This window comes from Pleurodeles waltl, chromosome 9 (assembly GCF_031143425.1).
Source record: "Pleurodeles waltl isolate 20211129_DDA chromosome 9, aPleWal1.hap1.20221129, whole genome shotgun sequence".
Lineage (NCBI taxonomy): Eukaryota > Metazoa > Chordata > Amphibia > Caudata > Salamandridae > Pleurodeles > Pleurodeles waltl.
This window is the reverse complement of record NC_090448.1, coordinates 902,914,514-902,924,223: the sequence shown is the minus strand read 5'-3', so window position 1 is coordinate 902,924,223 and position 9,710 is coordinate 902,914,514.

Here is a 9,710-nt window from a genome sequence, read left to right as displayed (position 1 = left end):
GGCTTGGCCCTAGTGGTTTGCAGGTGCTCCCTTAACTGTTTTACCTGCTAGAGCTATTTTTCAACCACGTTGGTGCTATACATTGTTTTACTTGCTGGGTGCCCCCCCCCCCCCTTGAACCCCTCCTCTCCTCTTACTGCTAATATGGCATACTACACTGACAAAGAGGAGTTTTATCAGGATAATCCTGAAGTAGATGATATATATGGAATGGAGGAAAGACTTGTGGAAGCCCTGGGCACCCACGTTCGGGACTCAGTAAACCAGGCTCTAATAAAGCCTTTGAAGCCTTTTACCAGTCCATTATTCCAATATGGCCATCGTGAATTAAGGGGAAAACTCCTATGGTGAATATGCCCAGAGATGATCTGGCACTGGATGAGGGCTTTGCCCAGTGAACCTCCGTGGCTCCATCATCATCAGCAAAGATTCTTGCGCAGATGGCTGCATCAGTGATCAAGGACCACGAATACGACCCTTTCATTTCCTTGGAAACTGCTGGGTCTCTACATAGGCTGTCCAAAGATTCCTTGGAGGCCGCAGAATCAGGTTCTTCCCACTCTTCAGAATTGGAACATACAGGAGACCCGGGACCCTCGGGTAAACGCAAATGAAAAACCCGTAACATCGAGGAGGAGAGCCAGACTCACAGGACCATGTCCTTCGAACCTGAGGCCATTATTCATCCGAGATCTACCAAATGGATTCCCTGCGTGGAAGTAGCACATTACGTGCAGGACGGAATCCGTAAAGATTTTGATCATGACATGCATAGTACCCTCCGCTCAGAATGTCCATGCCCTTCACTACTGGGGAAAGTCGCAGATACCCAGAGTTGGACCCGAATCTGGCAACCTTTATTAGGAAGTTCACTAAATACCCCAAGAAGGGTTTAGATAGAGCCTGGAAAGGATGCCAAGGCAAGTTGTTGGACATTTCTGGCCCCATTACAAAGATCCTTGAACTGGCAGTGCAAGCTAAGGAAACAAATAATCCCTTGGATCCAGACACTATATTGCGATGGTCTCAGAGAGCCATATGCCTTCTTGGCAATGTGAACTGTGCTATTTCCACTAAGAGAAGATAGTCCTTTCTCCTGAGGATTGACCCCAAGTTAGCACAGCTAGCCCCCAACAAGGCGGGCACCTTAGCAACTGGGATGTTGTTCGGGGACAAGTTTGTTAAAGATTTAGGGAAACATGTGACCACCTTTTCGCCTTTAGACATAGCCCTATCATCTATGAAGAAGATGTTTAGCCGAGGCCTTTTTGCCAGGGCTGGGTGATTTGGAAGTTGAGCGCCGGGCCGTTGATTTAATCAGGCCTCAGGAGGATTTGTGCAAAAAAGAAGAGGATCTTCCCATACCTCTTCGGATTTTATCCCTCCAGATCACAAAGGGGCTATGGCCGTGGCTACCGAGGCAATAACCGGGGTGGATCCTCCACTCAGGCAACACCACAACAGGTGAGAGTTATTCCCTTTTCATAAGTAATCCTGGGGGGCAGAATAAGAAATTGTGCAAAATTCTGTGAGAGTCTCTCTCCAGATTCTTGGGTCTTGCAAACCATTCAAGGGTTCAAACTAGAGTTCAATGCAACTACTCAGCAATTCAATTTCCCTCATATTTTTCATTTTTCCTGAGAAGAAAGTTCTTTCATAGATGTAGAAGTATCCGCATTGCTTCACAAACACGCCTCTTGTGTTTATCAGCCCCATTTTTCTTGTGCAAAAGAAAGGCAGAGGTTCTTGCCTGGTTCCCAATCTCAAGGAATTCAATTCTTGGATAGTATATCAGCATTTCAAGATGGAGGGTATCCATCTTCTAAGAGACTTGCTACAAGAAAAAGACTATCTTGTGAGATTAGACCTCAAGGACGCTTACCTAACCGTTCCAATTTTCGGTCCGCATCGAAGATTTCTCCAATTTTTCTGGCAAGATCAATGTTACAAGTTTACCGTCCTCCTTTTTGGTCTCTCATCTGCCCTGTGGTGTTTTACCAAGCTCTTACGACCAGTGGTTCAATCCCTCAGAGAGAGCGGTGGTTGTATAATTATTTACCTGGATCACATCCTGATCATGGCCTAATCCAAGGAGACTCTTGTGACACATCTGTCATGGGCGATCCGTCTTCTCCAAGACTTAGGTTTCCTCATCAATTTGGAAAAATCGATATTGACTCCTTCTCAGAACATATAGGGCCAGATGTATCAAAGGGTTTTCCCCATACTATGTCAATGGGAAAATGTGTTCGTACATATGGCCCATAATTCTTAGGCTTTCAGATAGATTCCAGCAAAGCGCTACTTCTGTTGCCACTTTCGAAACAAACCTCTATCAAGAAAGAGTTGAAGAGACCCCATGCCTCTCCGAATATATCATTGAGGATGTAAGCTCACCTGGTCGGCCTTCTGGCCTCTTCCATTCAAGTGATCTTCCCGGGACGTCTCCACTATTGGGCCCTACAACGTCAGAAGATCCTGCATCTTCGCAAGGGTCTATCCTATTGGGAATAGATCCAGCTTTTCAACAAGGCCAAGGTAGAGATTTCTTGGTGGTTGAATCACACGGATGCTTGGAATGGCAGAGCAATATTTACAGCCACTCTGGAGATGGTGATAGAGTCAGATGTCAGCCTTTGGGGCTGGGGAGCCCATTGCGGCTCAGTGACAACAGGGGGTAGATAGTCCTCTCAGGAAAAATTACTCCATATCAATTGCCTGGAACACTTGGCAAGATATTTTGCGATTCGGTCCCTATCCCCTCACAAAGCGAATTGCTGCATTCTGCTTAGCTTGAACAGTGTTTCAATGCTACGGTATATAAAACATCTGGGAGGGACCAGGTCCCAAGTGCAGGTGACGATAGCCAGTTTTGGCGGAGTACATTCCGGGCAGGTCCAACCTGATTGTGGATTGAAACTCTTGTTTCCTGAGAGACGACAGCAACTGGAAACTGGACCCTCAGAAGTTCTCCAGACTCAATTTGATTTTGGGTCCGTGTTCCGTTGATCTTTTTGCCTCACGTCTGAACACGCAACTTCCCCGGTTCTTCAGTTGGAGACTGGATCCTCTGGAAATGGGGTCTGATGCTTTCCTTCAATCGTAGGAGATGGGGCTGCTATATGCTTTTCCCCGAGCTTCATGATTCAGAGAGTACTCTTTCAGGTGAGGAGACAATCAGCAGAATTGGTTCTTGTGACTCCACTTTGGAAAGCTCAGCCATGATTTCCAGTGGCAATGGAACTCCCAACTGCCCCTCCGATTCGAATTCTTTCACATCGGTCTCTGCTACTGGACCAGCAGGATTAACTCATCCATTAATAGTGGCAGGAAAGTTGTCCCTATTGGCATGGAGACTTTCAGGAAACGTTGGCAGGTGTCAGGAGTTTCAGACAATGCTTTGTTCTTCCTGTCCCAATCCTGGGCACCCTCTACTCACAAACGGTACGAATCTCCTTAGAAAAGATGGACCAGTTGGTGTAGTGAACTGAGTGTCGATCCTGATAACGCGTCCCACCTTTAATAATTTAACTTACACGGGGACTCATTTTAGGCCAATGAACCTTTTGACCCTGATTGGAGACTCCTTAGGACGAGATATGTATTCAGCATTTCAAGCAATAGATCATTAACCTCATCAATATTCACAATAACACAGTAATCAAATTAGCTAATAACATTAATAAGAATGAAAACGCGCCATGACCTTTCAGACATGAATAACCACACAAATCTAGTAAGATTTAGGATATTTATTCCCTATTTGTTACACTCTACTAGCAAGTTTATCAGTCTCAATACCAACAAACACATCAACAATGTTACAATATGACAACTTGAATAATACTTTATCAAAGCAAAGATCATGAACATTAGAACAAAGCACGACGTCAACATGAATCAAGTTTCCCAGAGTATCATCAGAATGTTATTCAACAAAGCGAAGATTTAGTAATTTGTCTATTTGCACCCAGTATTTAGTGAACTCCTTAACTAACCTCTAATTAGCATTAGCATGTTGGGCTTCATGCAAAAGCAACTTAGCAACATGAATTTGGAAAACATCTAACTATGGCCTCTATCAAAAGAGCAGTTGGTACCTAGAAAGGAAAGGCAAACAGACAATTACAATTCATTATCATATAGTTACCCTCCGTAATGGGTCAGCATACAGAGTCAGTCTTCGTCCTCAGGACATCAGTCGATTCGCCATCAGCCAGGATAAGCAGCAAAGTCTCAGCAAGATAGAGTAGGAAGGAATTCTTCCCTCATAAGGAGGAGAAGTAAGTATTGGGCAAGGCAAGAAGTGAGGATGGTTTTAGAGTATCAAAACAGCAAAGTCTTAAGGCAGAATATCAGAGTAACAGCAAGAGTGTCCCTATAATGGCTAAGTAAGAAGAATGGCATAGAATGGCTCAGTAAAAGGCACGTAATGGCTGATTTCTCCTTGTGTCACTTTGTTATATTAATCTGGTCTAACAAGTCTCTAATTTCCAATTGGGTAATATTTGGTGCATCGTTATCTCTGTCCAATGATCCATCACACACCTTACTAGAATTTTCCACCTAGGCCAGTTCTCATGTAGGTTATTGGCTCCTGTGATTGACATCTTCAACGGGTAGAATGTCAGGTAAGAAAAGTTACACTTGTCGCTCCTGTCAGTAGCTCCATTGTCCTCTCCTAGTACAGTCGACCTTTCACCTGTTGCGAATTACACTGTTGCATTTGGCAAGAATGTCTCCTTGAGCAAGTCGGGTCTCATGAGAAAGAATTTACTACGGTTACACACACATCTCTAGCTTCAGGGAAAATACAGCTTCACGTCCTTCAGACAGCACATTGCACGTTAGAAAAACACATTTAATATGGAACCAGGCGGCTAGGCCCAGACCCTTGCTAACTAAGGCCTAGTGATTAATTTAGCAAAACCTTAACATATAACTCTTAATGCTAATATAAAATCATACATTAGTACATTATTAATTCATCATTAGTCAATTTCATTAATCATCGTATACAATGGTGGCCACTCCCAGTGGGCACATTTCAAACGCGTACATTAGTAGCACATTGATACATTTTCCATGCAACTTCATTAATCATTATTTTGCAAGCATTTCATGTTAATATTGATTATAAAAGTCACACTCTAAACAATTTCTCCCTTTTCTTTTCTTCACTCCTCTAATTATTTTTCACCCTTTTCAATTTGATTCTTTTGCTAATTTTGCATGCCAACCATAATCCAAATAAACAACCCAAAACAGTCAATATTTCCTGTAATATTTTTCCCAATATCCCATGCCAAATATCACTAAACCAGCATCCCACTTTAGCAATTCCCTTTCCAACTTTTTCCCAAACTCCTGGTTCTTTTAGTTCCTTCAAATCTGCACTATCTCTTGTTGGGTTAGTAAGCATAATTCTAATCTCATTACTATTATCTGGAATATATGCACAACAATGTCGCTCATTAAGCATCTTACAGACTCTGCCATTTTTCGCTAAAAGAATGTCTAAAGCAAGCCTGTTTTGAAGAGTCATAGCCCTCTCCGCAGCAAGTTCAGTATCCATCAGGAGTATAGCTCCTGTAAAATTTGTCAGCGTGTTATCCACAATAGTAGACAACTTTTGAATCTTTATGGAGTTCAAGATAACTCCCACTGAAGGAATTATTAATCCAAATATGTCTCCTACTACAACAGCAGCAGTCTCTCTCCTTTGTCTCGTACGATGTAATTCAGACAATTTCAGAAACTTCTTGAAATCCTCTAGCTGATATATCTTTGGGAAAACGATCCCCAAATAACATGTCCCATACCATCCCTTTGGAAGACGGTAATAAGCATTAAGTCCACATATATAATAGACCCCAGGGATCGCTGGATCCTGTCCATTTAACATGAACGTCCACTTACTCTGAAACAAAAACACATGCTTATATTCACTCGTTCCCACAGACACATTGTCATTATACGACTTTGGTCGCGTTATGCAAAGCATACCTACGTGCAGTGCATCTAAAGCTAATTTCCCTTGTTCCCTAACTGCACTATAACTCTCACTACTAATAAAAGATCGTTGCTGCAAACCCTTCTCCAATTTCCCTTTCAGAGCCCTTCTTCTATCTTCCGTGTGATCTAGAACGTTTTTCTCTACAGATGTAAGCAAACAAGTCAAGTCATAGCGGTGTGCATATGATGTACTAATTGTTAATGTTGCTTCAAAGAATCCCTTAACTAGTTTTATGCTATAGTATTTAGCTACACTATTCAAATCCTCTGTGATAGGCACATAAGAAAACACAAGGTCATAGTTAGAATAGAAATACTGAACCTCTTCTTGGTTATAGAAACGTGTTAGTAACAGACTACAGCTTATTCCATACGTTAGGGGCAAACTATGATAGGTAACTCCCTCTTGTACCGAAACAGGAATCTGCGTACACACATAACAAGCCTTCGCATCCATAGCATCAACATACGCACTCAGTAAGCAATAGAAAACATTAGTAGATAGTTCCCCTTTTGTGGTAGTTCCCTCACGCAAATATTTCGTATCTTGCTCGAACGTCTCCAAGCTGTTAGTGTAGCAGTAGTCTCAGGAATTGTAGCATTGTTAGTATCATTCTTATCCACCAATGGCATTCCCACAATCAAAACTATAATGAACACCACACACACGACAACCAAAGCAACCCCAAAACATTTGCAACGCCTACTCCTCTTATTATCATTTCTAGTGTTAGCCATGATCTGTAAAGAATCAGAAAGTAAAGTCCTATGGGGCATATTTATACTCTGTTTGCGCTGGAATTGACGCAAATCCGACGCAAAGCTAACTCCATATTTATACTTTGGCGTTAGACCCGTCTAGCGCCAAAGATCTTGGAGTTTGCGTCATTTTTTAGCGTGGACACCTACCTTGCGGTAATGATATGCAAGGTAGGCGTTCCCGTCTAAAAAATGACTCCAAGGCATGTGCGCCTTATTTAAACTCCCGTGCAAAAATGCCGCACAGGAGTGGGCGGGTCAAAAAAAATGACGTCCAGCCGCTTTTGCATCATTTTTTAACGCCTGGTCAGGGCAGGCGTCAAGGGACCTGTGGGCTCGGAAGGAGCCCAGAGGTGCCCTCCCATGCCCCCAGGGTCACCCCCTGCCACCCTTGCCCACCCCAGGAGGACGCCCAAGGATGGAGGGACCCATCCCAGGGAACTTAAGGTAAGTTCAGGTAAGTATTTTTTTTTAAAAAAAATTGTGGCATAGGGGGGCCTGATTTGTGCCCCCCTACATGCCACTATGCCCAATGACCATGCCCAGGGGACATAAGTCCTCTTGGCATGGCCATTGGCAAGGGGGCATGACTCCTGTCTGTGCTAAGACAGGAGTCATTTCAATGGGGGTTGGGAGTTAAAAAATAATGGCGCAAATCGGGTTGAGGCCAATATTTTGCCTCAGACCTGACTTGCCCCATTTTTTGACGCCCAAGCTCCATTTTCCCCTACGCTGGCGCTGCCTGGTGTGGGTCATTTTTTTTGACGCACACCAGTCAGCTGCGCCGGCTAACGTCATTCCATAAATAAGGCGCCCGCTTGGCGCTTTGGAATGGCGTTAAAACTTTTGACGCACAACTGCGTTGGCGCAGTTGTGCGTCAAAAAGTATAAATATGGCCCTATAAGTGTAAACAACAACCAACTGAGGATGGTTAAAGCCTCTTTTCCTTCAGCAAAGCTAAGCAAAGTTTTTCTTCAGCAAGTATTTACAGCCTTTTAATTCACTCCCAGGAGCCTTGTCAATTCAGGTTAGCAGCTTTGTCAAACTCAGTTCTCAAAAGTCAATTCAGATTAACAGTGTCACATCTGGTAATTTATCAATTTCTTTTCTCAGGTTTCTTTAACTCAATTTCTTTTCATCAGCACAGTCTTCTCTCTTGCCAGACTCAGGTGCCAAAGTACTGACCTGGAACTTCTCGATCAAAACAGAACGCCAAGAACTCTTGTTGCCACTCAGCTGACGTTGAATATGCCCATTCAGGACTTGCGTATCTTCTGTTGGCTACTCTCTTTCGTTTCAACTTGCGTTCTCCTTGCAACTCTCCTTCGCTCAGGTCTTCTTTCCTTGTTGTATCAATCTTTTCTTCTATTATTTCGTCAACAACCACCTTCCTTTTTGTCACTTGCGATTCTGGCCACTTATCTCCTTTCAGCGTCTCTCTGATGTTTGATCTTCCTTGTGGGAACTCGTTGCCTTCCTCTGTTTCTATGGTGCTCCCTCTTGATGGACCTGCAAGTGGCTCAGGAGGAGTCTGGATACTCTGGCTCTCTTCCGCCTCAACTCCTTTGCCTTCTGGGTCTGTCAGTGGCTCAACTTCAAGACCACATCCTTCTGCTTCTGGGAAGACCTCTCTCTGGGTTGGACCTCCTGGCGCCTCAGTTGAGATAGGCTCCCCGTCACCCCTCTGGATCTCATTTACTATTTGTGTGACCACGCCGTCCTAAACTGGCTCTCCTTCTGTCTCAGGTCCCCTTTGATTACTCTCCGGCCCTGAGACTTCCTTTTCTGTTGCTGTGACTTTCGACAATTCAATTTCCTCATCAGTTGGACACGTCACCTTCTTCGTGTGACTAGCATGGATCCAGTTTGGAATTCCCGCACACTTCACAGCAGTAGTAGTCATCAGTATTACTTGATATGGCCCCTTCCAATGTGGCTCCAAACACGACTTCCTCACGTGTTTCTTGACAACAACCCAATCACCAGCTTTCAGGTTGTGACCTGGATCAGTTATCGGTGGCAGTGTGGTTGCTTCCACCTGGTAAGAGAAAGAGCGGACCACGTCAGCCAGACCCTTGCAGTAGTCCAATACCATATCATCCGTGATATTCACAAGAGCATTTGCAGGTACTGCGGGCAATCTCATAGCTCGGCCCATGAGTATTTCATGAGGAGACAATCTTGTTTTCTTGTTGGGCGTATTTCTCATTAACATTAGCACCAAAGGCAATGCATCAGGCCATTTAAAATTTGTAGCAGCACACATCTTTGCCATTCTCGACTTCAAGGTACCATTCATCTGCTCCACTAATCCGGAGGCTTCAGGACAGTAACTACAATGTAGCTTCTGTTCAATGTTCAATGCTGCGCACAATAGCTTAACCACCTCATTGTTGAAGTGACTTCCTCTATCTGATTCTAAAGAGATCGGAAACCCAAAACGTGGTATCAATTCCCTAGGCAGCAACTTCGCTACTGTGAGACTGTCATTTCTACGTGTAGGGAGTGCTTCAATCAAGTGACTAAAGATACACACAATCACCAACACGTATCTCAAACCTCCACACACAGACATCTCGATAAAATCCAATTGCATTCTGCTAAATGGACCTCCTGCTCTCCCGATGTGGCTCAAATTCACTGCTGTCCCTTTCCCCGCATTCATCTGTCGACAGATGATGCACCTGTGACAAATCACTTCTGCAGCTTGTCTGAATTTCAGATTTAACCAGTCAATTTTAAACAACCTGATCATGGCATCTCTCCCAATATGTGCTTGACCATGATAAAACCTTGTGAACTGTGACAATAGACTGTTCGGCAAAACCATTTTCCCCTCGTCTGAGACCCACAAATCATCTGGTCTTTGTACGCATTGCATCTTAACTCAAGAACGCTTCTCATCCCTGCCGGCACGTCCCTGAAACAATTTCAA